At 42.7% G+C, this 11,268-nt stretch overlaps 1 long non-coding RNA gene across 1 annotated transcript in view; it reads left to right on the top strand.

Moving 5' to 3' along the window:
* The first annotated feature begins 2,358 nt into the window (after positions 1-2,358).
* LOC147018885 (uncharacterized) overlaps positions 2,359-11,268 on the top strand; it is a 90,118-nt gene continuing 81,208 nt past the window's right edge. Inside the window, exon 1 of the long non-coding RNA XR_015062573.1 lies at positions 2,359-2,534. This is a non-coding gene — a long non-coding RNA (uncharacterized LOC147018885). The remainder of the gene's footprint in view (positions 2,535-11,268) is intronic.

Genomic DNA, 11,268 nt, shown 5'->3' with positions numbered 1-11,268 from the left:
GTTCTCTACTCTGCGACACCAGTCCTCACTGATCCCACAACCTTCACCCTCAGCTCAATGAGACTTTGTGGCCTTTGTGGAAGGAATTTAATCTGGAGGCCATGATTAAAGTCTGGGGGGGGGGGGGAGCAGTGTCATTATCCGCATCAATGTCTACAATCTTGAGAGAAATGACACTATCTCAAAACGTTTCATGGAGAAAGTCAAGGAGAGCTCTCACAGTGCGTGGAATTGCACCTTCGTGCCTGAACCATTGCGTGGCCATGTCTAAACCTGATCCCACAAACACCATAAAGGGTTCTTTCAAAGCGGGCCAAGATACCGGGCCGAATGAATTATGCCTTGATGATTATGGGAACAATTAGAGCATGTCGCAAATGTGTCGAACACTTTTATTCCACGGCAGTGTTTTGATTTGCGATGTGATGGGTAGTGCAAACAATCACCGCTTACCAATTTGCGAAGAAAATTAAATTCTTATCTTTCTGGGGCCCGCCCTGATATGTATGTATGTTCCTTCTCTTTGTAACGCACTCTCTTTTGCCACATTCACACGATTGTAGACGCTTGAATTGTGCTCTTCCTAATGCTTCACGCTGTCTCTAACGATGTTTGTCAGTTCCCTTTGATGCTTGGATATTGTCCCATTCTCCATACACATCTCTGGATAATCCATCGTCCAGGAAACTGGTGCACATGGCATGCTGCCTGCCGAAAGTCCATGCTCGAGCCAGGCCAAACACATGAAACAGGTTGGGATAAGCAGGCCTGCCTCAGGCTCCCAGCTGAGACCATCCTTTGGCACCAATAGCCTTTGTGCTTTGCCGCAGTGCGATTCAAGGACAACTCCATGATTGGTTTAGCATGTCCGGCCTGTCTGCAAATCACCAATCAGTGGTTCAGGGTGTCTCTCAGCTGTAATGCCTAAATGCCTTCTGTAAACAACAACAACACCCCACTGTACTTGTTGAGGTAGACACTTATTCTGATGATGATGTCGAGGCTCATGGAAGAGCTAGTATTAGTACACTGAATGGATCAGGACAAAATGAAACGGTTGAGAGAGAGAGGGGGGAAACACCAAGAGCAGAGTTGAAGGCCAAAATAGAGGGAGACTTGGACAAACAATAGGTATGGGGAGGAATGAAGGGCAGGAGTGGATGCATGGGGTGGGCAAGATGAATACAGAACGAAACCCTCAGGAGGGAAAACTGGAAATTTGGAAGGAGTGATTGGGGTGGGGTAGGGGTAGTTAACAAGAGTAGAAAAGATCATGGTTTTGGATTTGTGATGATCTGAGATGGTGGTGAACTGCTGTCTTGAAGATCTGGAAGGAAGAATAAGATTGGACAGAATGTGGAAGTTGGTTTCACAGGAAGGAAAAAAGAGAAACGAATGAGTGGACATGAGCAGCGATCCTTGATTTCGGTTGTTTCACCTGAAGGGGATGATGGTGGACCGTGTGTGTCCTGCAGAAACCTGAAGGGGGGAGGGGTGGAGGGACAAGTCACAGCAAGAGCAGAAAGGAGGTGGTAGAAGACGGAGACCACAGACCTGTCTGCGATGCCAAAGTGATTGGCCCATAGACTCAGCATCATCACGCGAGATTCCAATAAACTTGAAGGCCTTGGTCTCCATAGTGTCAAACTGAGCAAAATGTGAGGCAGAGGAGCCAACCGAGATGGCACAGAAGTACTCCATCAGGCTGTGGATGAAGGCCTTGTAGGTGGACATGAGTTCAGGCGTGCCAAGGAAGAACTTTGTATGATGGACGATGTCCAGTCAGCGACTTGCTTTGGAGGCCAACTTTGAAATGTGGTTTGCCTAAGAAGGGTCATGGCTAATAGTGAGACCCAGGAGTTTGAATGACTGAACTTCCTCAAAAAGATTGTAAAGAAAGTAGATGGGGGGGGGTTGCTCGATGGTTCTTTCAGAGAGGAATAGTGAGCGTATGAGATTTGTCAAGATTGAAAGACATATTCCAAGTGTTTGACCATCTTGTGATTTTTGTCAAGGTCTGCAGAGAGGCAAGAGGCTGCCACCTGCCTGGATGAAGGATGAGCGATGTGACAGCAGAGGGTGGAGTGATTAGCAAGTAGATAAAGGGGATTTTACAGAGAGTCAGAGAGATCATTTATGAAGATTCAGATCAAGAGGACTGGGCCCAGAACATGTCTTGACAGGGAGAAGAGATGAAAGCATTCCATTGGGAGCTACACATTTGCTTCGAAAGTAGAGGAAGTCAGGAAGCCATGTGTGGAGTTGGCCTCGGATTCCATAGGCAGAGAGTTTGTAGAGCAAGGCAGGATGCCAGACTGTATCAAAAGCATGAGATATGTCCAGAGAGACGGCCCTGAATTCATGTCTGACAGTGAGGGCCGCCATCGGTTTCGGGGTGAGTCGAAGCAGCACGTCCAAGGTGGAGTGACCTGGTCTGAAACCGAATTGGTGATCTGAGATGAAATTGTTTGAGAAAAGGAAGAATTTCATATCAACTGCGACGATGGATTCCGTGACCTTGTTGATGATTGGAAGTAAGCCGATGGGTTTGTTGTTAAGGGGATCCGTTTTTGCACCTTTTTTAGGTCATTCTCATCTCGATGCTCAAAGAGACGATCTTGTAAAGTGGGTCCTGATGTCTGTTTGTCGGACCGTAAGTTCGTCCATTAACTTTTTGTTATTTTTTCCTTCCTCCTCCCTTTTCACCTGGCTGATTCTTATGTAGTGCAGTGATGCTTGCTGATTTCTCAGCAGATGGAAATTGACCTAGGACAAATGATAGGGTGAGAGAGAGAGAGAGAGAGAGAGAGAGAGAGAGAGAGAGAGAGAGAGAGAGAGAGAGAGAGAGAGAGAGAGAGAGAGAGACGGCGAGAGAGAGAGAGACGGCGAGAGAGACGGCGAGAGAGAGAGAGAGAGAGAGAACGAGAGAGAGAGAGAGAACGAGAGAGAGAGAGAACGAGAGAGAGAGAGAGAACGAGAGAGAGAGAGAACGAGAGAGAGAGAGAGAACGAGAGAGAGAGAGAACGAGAGAGAGAGAGAGAGAGAGAGAGAGAGAGAGAGAGAGAGAGAGAGAGAGAACGAGGGAGAGAGAGAGAGAGAGAGAACGAGGGAGAGAACGAGAGAGAGAGAGAGAGAGAACGAGAGAGAGAGAGAGAGAGAGAACGAGAGAGAGAGAGAGAACGAGTGAGAGAGAATGAGAGAGAGAGAACGAGAGAGAGAGAGAGAGAGAGAGAACGAGAGAGAGAGAGAGAACGAGAGAGAGAGAACGAGAGAGAGAGAACGAGAGAGAGAACGAGAGAGAGAGAGAGAGAGAGAGAGAGAGAGAGAGAGAGAGAGAGAGATAGAGATAGAGATAGAGATAGAGATAGAGATAGAGATAGAGATAGAGATAGAGATAGAGATAGAGATAGAGATAGAGAGATTTTAGATCACGTGAGCTGATGCCGTCTCGAACAGTTGTTGAGTCAGGGTCGAGGGTTGAAAGAAAGACTTTATATATTCTGTTTTCTTGTGTCTGCAACCGTTAATTATTTCCTCCTTTTCAACTGTATATTATTAATATATTCAAATGAAACCCTTTTACGATTCTGTATGTTTAAATTTGTTCTCCATTTTTTATTCTTTCTTTTCACTTTTCTCAGCAGGTGTATTTCGAATTAATGTCAAAATGTGTTCCCAGTGTTCAGGCTGATTTATTATCTCCACCACCGCAAGTTAAGGGTGGTTATGTTTTCACTCCTGTTTGTCTGGGAGCATCATATTTCAAAAAGTTCGAGATGGATTTGGACGAAACTTGGTGGACAGGTTGGGTGTGTGACAAGGACGAATTAATTCGATTTGGGTGAACACCTGGATGCTCATTCGGCCTATCAGTGGGATACGAAATGTAATCTGTTCAGCCTGGCGCAGGTATGTGCTCTATCGAATGCCGTTCTAGAAACATTTTGCTGTTGCTATTGATCACTTCTCAGCAAAACTGCTTTTTTCTTTGGACTTGCAGTATTCAGACCATTTTGTTTGCGTGTGTGTGTGTGTGTGTGTGTGTGTGTGTGTGTGTGTGTGTGTGTGTGTGTGTGTGTGTGTGTGTGTGTGTGTGTGTGTGTGTGTGTGTGTGGTGTGTTCTTGGACTTTTTTCTTCATGAGTGTGAGTATAACTGTGCCCAATAGTACCTCTTCACTGGAATAGTGACCGGAAACGCGTGCACACCAGCACTTGCTGCCAAGCACCGAACCGACAGGTAGCACCTGCTACACATCCTCCCTATTTAGGCATCCATTTCGCAGTTAACAACGATTTTAAATTGTGGCCAGGCAATAATAAGATATTAAAGTTAAAATGGAACTTTCAGCTTGTGTTACATTCTGTGAAAAACAGAAAAATTCCCCCACTGCTAAATTCAGTGTAAGCTGCTACCTGCAGTATCAAACGACTTGTATCAGCTTTAGCAGTCTTTGTTTGGCAACACCAGCCAACCCCTCGGGAAGGGAAGCAATCCATGGACACATTTCTGGCTCACTGCCCATCATTACCATGGAGTGGACTCTCCACGAGAGTTGAGCTGGCATGGCATCCCATGAGGGATTATATCCATTAATTCCTCTTGAATGGAATTGTGACTGTGAACAAATGTGCCACAACAGCACTTGCTGCAATTGCCATGACAAACAGTGAATGTTATTTGTTGGGGGCAATTCAAAATCCTCATCAAATGTCTCATGGATGCCAAAATAGGGTGGATGCATGGCAAGCACCCCCTGTTGCTTCACATCCATCCAATGGATAGCAGACACAATGATGCATCACCTTGCGTACGAAACACCAGGGTGAGATCTTTATAGCTGGTTCGATGTTCGAACCCAGGCCAGACAGCTCGGAGACGAGTGCACACACCTCTCAGCTATCCTGCCAGCATAGCTCCCACACTGTTTGTTGGTTTTGTGATTCCATGGTACCACTGCACAGTACTCCTTCATTCGAAGTTTGTGATGTTACCCTGGGTTATAACAGTCTTGGAAAGGTGCGAGATGTGATCTCTCTCGTTTGCTTATTATTCTTTTCATCCTGAGTTACATCATCCACATTTTGTTTGACTGTAACATTTATTCCTGTGATTGAGTTAACCAGGAGGAATACTTTTTTCTTTCTTTCTTTTGGGTTGTCTCCTGAATCTATATTACCAGGTTGCTTCAATTTGATTAACATCGAGATTCAGCCCTATAAGATGTTTTTCTTCTTTGTTTTGCTAACTAATCATCTCAGTGTCCGAAATAATTTCCAAACCATTCGTGTTTACGGCTTTGGTCGTAGCAGCTGTTTTGCGCAAACTACCCATGCCGTCAGTGTTTATTATATCCCCCACTGATGGGAAAGAATCACCCAGGGACCTTATTGAAATTCCTCAAAAAATTAACTTTCTTCATCCCGCTGTTGTCACTTGTCCGTGCATGCCACCAGGAGAGGCTGCAATAAAGCTTTATTGAAATTCTTTGGGTTCACCCTTCTCCTGTCTCTCTCTCTCTCTCTCTCTCTCTCTCTCTCTCTCTCTCTCTCTCTCTCTCTCTCTCTCTCTCTCTCTCTCTCTCTCTCTCTCTCTCTCTCTCTCTCTCTCTCTCTCTCTCTCTCTCTCTCTCTCTCTCTCTCTCTCTCTCTCTCTCTCTCTCTCTCTCTCTCTCTCTCTCTCTCTCTCTCTCTCTCTCTCTCTCTCTCTCTCTCTCTCTCTCTCTCTCTCTCTCTCTCTCTCTCTCTCTCTCTCTCTCTCTCTCTCTCTCTCTCTCTCTCTCTCTCTCTCTCTCTCTCTCTCTCTCTCTCTCTCTCTCTCTCTCTCTCTCTCTCTCTCTCTCTCTCTCTCTCTCTCTCTCTCTCTCTCTCTCTCTCTCTCTCTCTCTCTCTCTCTCTCTCTCTCTCTCTCTCTCTCTCTCTCTCTCTCTCTCTCTCTCTCTCTCTCTCTCTCTCTCTCTCTCTCTCTCTCTCTCTCTCTCTCTCTCTCTCTCTCTCTCTCTCTCTCTCTCTCTCTCTCTCTCTCTCTCTCTCTCTCTCTCTCTCTCTCTCTCTCTCTCTCTCTCTCTCTCTCTCTCTCTCTCTCTCTCTCTCTCTCTCTCTCTCTCTCTCTCTCTCTCTCTCTCTCTCTCTCTCTCTCTCTCTCTCTCTCTCTCTCTCTCTTTTTTTTTTTTTCCTTTTTTCCTGACTCATTTCAAACTCTCTGTCCATTATTTTATGGTGATAAGGCTTAAAGCTAACAGATAAGTCTTTGTTGGAGAGCTATTGTTCAGTACTCTGAACAAACCTTCTGGTCTGACTTTGCTGAAAGTAACCAAATACAATCATTAAAGACATAATCAATGAACTTGTGTTCACTTGCATGATGCAAAGCTATAATTGTATCAATTGCTATAGCTTGTGGGCTTGAGGGATACCATAGAGACATGTACATCCACCTGTCTTCAGCTGTCGAGCCTGGTTTCAAATCCAGTTATAAAAAGTCTTCCCGGTGTTTCGCATTGAGGGCCAGGCATCATGTCTGCACCATCCATCGGATGGACGTGAAGCGGGGTGTCCTGTCCACGAGCAATAGCTGGTGAACATTAAAGATCACATGGTGTGGCTGGTGGAAGTTATCACTGGCACCCTGAACAAACTATAAATTACTGCTGCTTTCATTTGAGAGTCCTGTGATGGAAGTGACCCATCCAGGATTGCTTCTTGCCTTCAAACATTTCTTAATTTGGCATGAACACCTCAAAGTTCTGTCAAGAGTATTGGACTCCAATTATTAATAATTATAGATACTTGTAAATTGACAAATAAAGAGTTGCCATTCGGTGGACTACATATAAGAGTTCTGTATATCATACACAGAACTCTTTGAACATCTCTCGTAAATGATACGTTTTCACTGAAAGACTTTTTATATTCTTTAACTTTCGAATTTTTTTTTTTTTTTTTGAGAAAACTTATCTTCTTTGTTATGTTTGTTGGCTACAAATATTAGAGTTATACTTTCAGCTTTTAGTGCTTTAAAACTCCTCTTGAATTAGATTGGTTTTTTTTCTCGACATTCGTGTGCTAAGAAGAAATGCTATTCTTGTGAGCGGATCATCCCAGCAGTAAGCTTATCTGGCCTGCATCATCCGGATTGGTCTCTTTCTTTCCGCAGCAGCAGGGATGCAAGGACGGATATTAAACCTGCTCCTTGCTGAGAGATTATTGTTGCCTTTCTAAGTCTCTTTCTCTTAACTTCTGTCGCAAATGTTAATTAAAAGTGAAAAAAGTATTGTAAACACGATAGCCTGCATTGTGTTGCCTTTTTTTATGGACTTAGGAAGGAAACTTTATTAAACTTTATATTGTGTTCCTTTTTATGAATGGAGTGATGACATAATGCACGACAGTTTCTGATGATGTAAGGTTTTACATAGATAAATAAATAAATATTATTACAATGGTGAAGGAAGAGGAACAATATTGTAAATGTTAAGCATTTTTTCAGCAATAGTTTGAAAAAACGAACTTTATGGGAAACGGATGATGCGAGAACTCGTAAAAAGATTCTTAACTGTACTTCTAGCTGTCTGAACATAGCGATTCGATCAGTGATGAAACGCACCAAATATGATATTCCTATCATCATAATTAATTTCGCATATGAAAAGTTTTGATTTACTTCGCTGTTTCATGAATTATTTTCTTGATAATCTCATACCGACCATGAAAAGAGGAACTTTTTGTGATCACTTCATCAAACGAACCCACCTATCTATTTCCATAGTCAGCCAGTGGAAAATGTTGGCTCTTGAACAGCTAAGCCACACGATTCATTTAATCATTAAAATTCCTGTTTTGAAAGCCCTTCTTTCTGGGAATGAAGACGAAGAAGTGGGTTGAAGTTAATGGAGCAGTTCCAATGGTGCCATTATTGGTATTATATGACAGTAGGAATTCTTTGGAATAAAGTGGGACAGACATGGAAGGAGCACACAAAATTATATATAGTAATACTTCTCAAAGCCATATTAAAAAAATATATATATATATATATATATATAAATATATATAAATATATATATATATATATATATATATATATATATATATATATATATATATACACACATATAAATGTATAAAAGCACACGGCGGGAGCACACAAACAACAACCATGGCCACAATAACAGTGATAACAACAATTAAGTGCTACGACATAAACTTTTCCCATGTGTTTCACTTCATTGTTCATCTTCGTTGAGTTTCACAGATAGACGTGCAATATGTTTGTGAAGTACAACATGTTCTCTTTTGATTAAACCCATCAGCGAAGCGACGGTTAGGCAGGACTAGTATCTTCTCAAAATCAACTTTAATCTTCATCATCCATTGACTTGACATTGGCAGTCTTGATTATTTTTCTGTTCTTCAGTGTGTGTCGTGTTCTTTCTTTACGACCACAGTAGACTCTTGGCAATTCAAATATAGACATTCTGAAGATCATGAAGCATCGGTGAGAGTGATTGATTTATTATTTTATTGATTTATTGATTCCTCGAGCAGACTAAGTGTCGCTTTGTGTGCTGAGTATTCATTGCAATATGACTACTTGAAAACAGTATCTGGTTTGCAAGCACACTGTATACGTCAAGTGCAATGCAAGAGGAAATTGTAAACATGGTGTCATGGTGCTTCACATTCCGGTCTTGCCTTTATTGGAACTCGCGCGCTGTAAAGCATGAGAAAACCACTGAAAAATACGGCACGTCTCAAAACTTCCTGTCTCTTAACCCAGACTCTATATTTACTTGAACATATTCATATGGCTGCAGTCTACATCAACGAGGTGGTGCTGGAAGGACATAAGAGTATGGAGTGAAAAAGGAAGGGTCATGAAAAGAGTGGGGGGATGGGGAGGGGGAGGGGGAGGGAGGGAAGGGAGGAGTGGGGGAGTTCAAAATAATCTGCCATATTTACATAAGTAATAAATGTATGGGCACCCCAATATGTAAGTGAATGTATATAATAATTATGTACATTCCCTGCGAATGCTATAGAAATTAAGAAATAAACCACTCCGATGATGCCATCAAATGGGATAACATTGTCTCCAGTGCTAAGTACAAGACAAACCTCAACACAAATGCAATGCAGACCCCTTCACTAATGAGTAACCATGAGTAACCTTAACCCAGACTTTACATTGTCCACTTCACATTGCCTACTTACTGGGTATCCCATGGCGGTGGGAAAGGGGGAGATGTGTCATTAACTGCACTGCTGATGGTGAAGAAAAATAATGTGACGTTGCAATATGTCGCTGGTACTCGGGAAGTTGCGTCGCTTCCCTCAAATGTCCCAGTTGAAGGCCACTCTGTGGTCATGTCAGACATGTGATCCATTGATCTCAGATCAAATCTCGAGTGTGGTTTTCACCATTTTACAATTTCCGCAGTTTTTTTAAACGTGATCTGTCCAAACGACACAGTTCTTATCTTATTTGGAAGAGTGCAGAATGGAAAGAAAGCTGTGTTTTTCTGCAATCTGAAAATGAAAGGTCCAGTTATGTCAGTGTCAGAGTGTGTGTGTGTGTGTGTGTGTGTGTGTGTGTGTGTGTGTGTGTGTGTGTGTGTGTGTGTGTGTGTGTGTGTGTGTGTGTGTGTGTGTGTGTGTGTGTGTGTGTGTGTGTGTGTGTGTGTGTGTGTGTGTGTGTGTGTGTATGTGTGTGTGTGCGCATGCATTCAATTTATTTGACAGCTCTTCCATGAGATTTAGACCCTGTAACAATATGTAAATCATACAAAATAACTGTCATGGCTATTTACGGTGGATTATAAAAGATATAAGTAATTCAACACCATGGATGTCGTGACAGAGTGAGATTTGAGACTCGGATGGCGATGCTACTGGTGGGAGAAACAAAAGGAGAGGAGTAGGGGGAGGGTGAGGAGTGGACAAAGGAGTGGAGTTTATGAAGAAGAAGCTTTATCAACTTCTTAATAATATCTGCATTTAAAAAGATTATGTTTTCAGTGGGACTAAATCACAGCGCTGACAAAAGGTATGAATGAATAGTCCCAAGTGGGGCAGATGCTCATCCAATAGAGGGTGGTCTTAGTTGGGGTCTATTCAGTGATAACGTTGGTCTTCAGTTCGATTAAATAGAAAATTTGGTGCCCGTGGGGGTTGAAAGTCCTGATGACATGATTGTGTTCGCACAGTGAAAACTATGCAGGATAAGTGGTCCTGAATCCTATCCTACTTTATTAAATAAGGAAATTCTCTGTATGTGTGCATTTACATCTGAAAATCATCGAAAAAAACCACAAGGCTGGCCCAATCTCCACAAATTTTGCATACATGTTGATAATAACCATGGTCAGGTCATGGGCACGATCCTCCCCTGACACCCAACCTCATAAGGGGAAGAAAACTTGCCAATGCTCCCGAAGGGAGCGGGTGTTTCTCGTTGATGAAAAACGTTCCGTTACTTTTTCTTAAGTGAAAGGACCCTTAAACCCTTCAATAGACCCTAAATGGGTGTGAAGGGTCTCAATCTCTAAGATGTCTGAAGCATGAAGGGTCCAAAGCGTGCAGGGGTCATCAGGTGTCTGAAGGGTCTATGGGATCTAAAGGGTCCAAAAAGGTACATTCCAATAGTGGTTATGGTCTAAACAGCATATGGTGTCAAAGGGTGTAAGGATCAAAAGCATCTTAAAAGGTCTAAAGAGACTAAACAGTCAAAAGGCTGTCCAGGTGAAAGGGGTCTATCGGGGTTTAAACAGTTATAAGAAGTTGAAAGGGATGTGGGTCTCAGGGCATTTAGATAGTCTTAAGGGTTTTAAAGTGTCTTAATGAGAGTGAAGGTCGATGGCAGTGGTCGGCAACCCAAATAACAAGAAGAGCCACAATGCACATAAACCCTATTTCAATAATTGAATAACAGGACGAAGACACAAATTAATTTTTTTTAATGCAGTACAGATTTATTGAGTTGGTATCATTGAAAGGGGCATTGAATTTTCTTCAGTACATTGAGTCATCTTTCCCAAATTTACACTCCGCCACCGAACGTGGAAGGAGGTTATGTTTTCACCCCTGTGTGTCTGTTTGTTTGTCTGTCTGTGTGCAGGATATCTCAAAAAGTTGTGGTCGGATTCCGCAGAAACTTGGTGGACAGGTTGGGTACGTGACAAGGACGAATTGATTCAGTTTTGGTGAAGATCCAAATGCACACAGATAGCAGAATTTTTCAATTAATAAAGTGATTCTTCACCATCGAGAAA

Source organism: Eptatretus burgeri, chromosome 10 (assembly GCF_056783735.1).
Source record: "Eptatretus burgeri isolate ZD-2024b chromosome 10, Ebu_testis_v1, whole genome shotgun sequence".
In the NCBI taxonomy this organism is placed as follows: domain Eukaryota; kingdom Metazoa; phylum Chordata; class Myxini; order Myxiniformes; family Myxinidae; genus Eptatretus; species Eptatretus burgeri.
The sequence above is the reverse complement of the archived record's forward strand: the minus strand, read 5'-3'. Positions and strand labels throughout refer to the sequence as shown.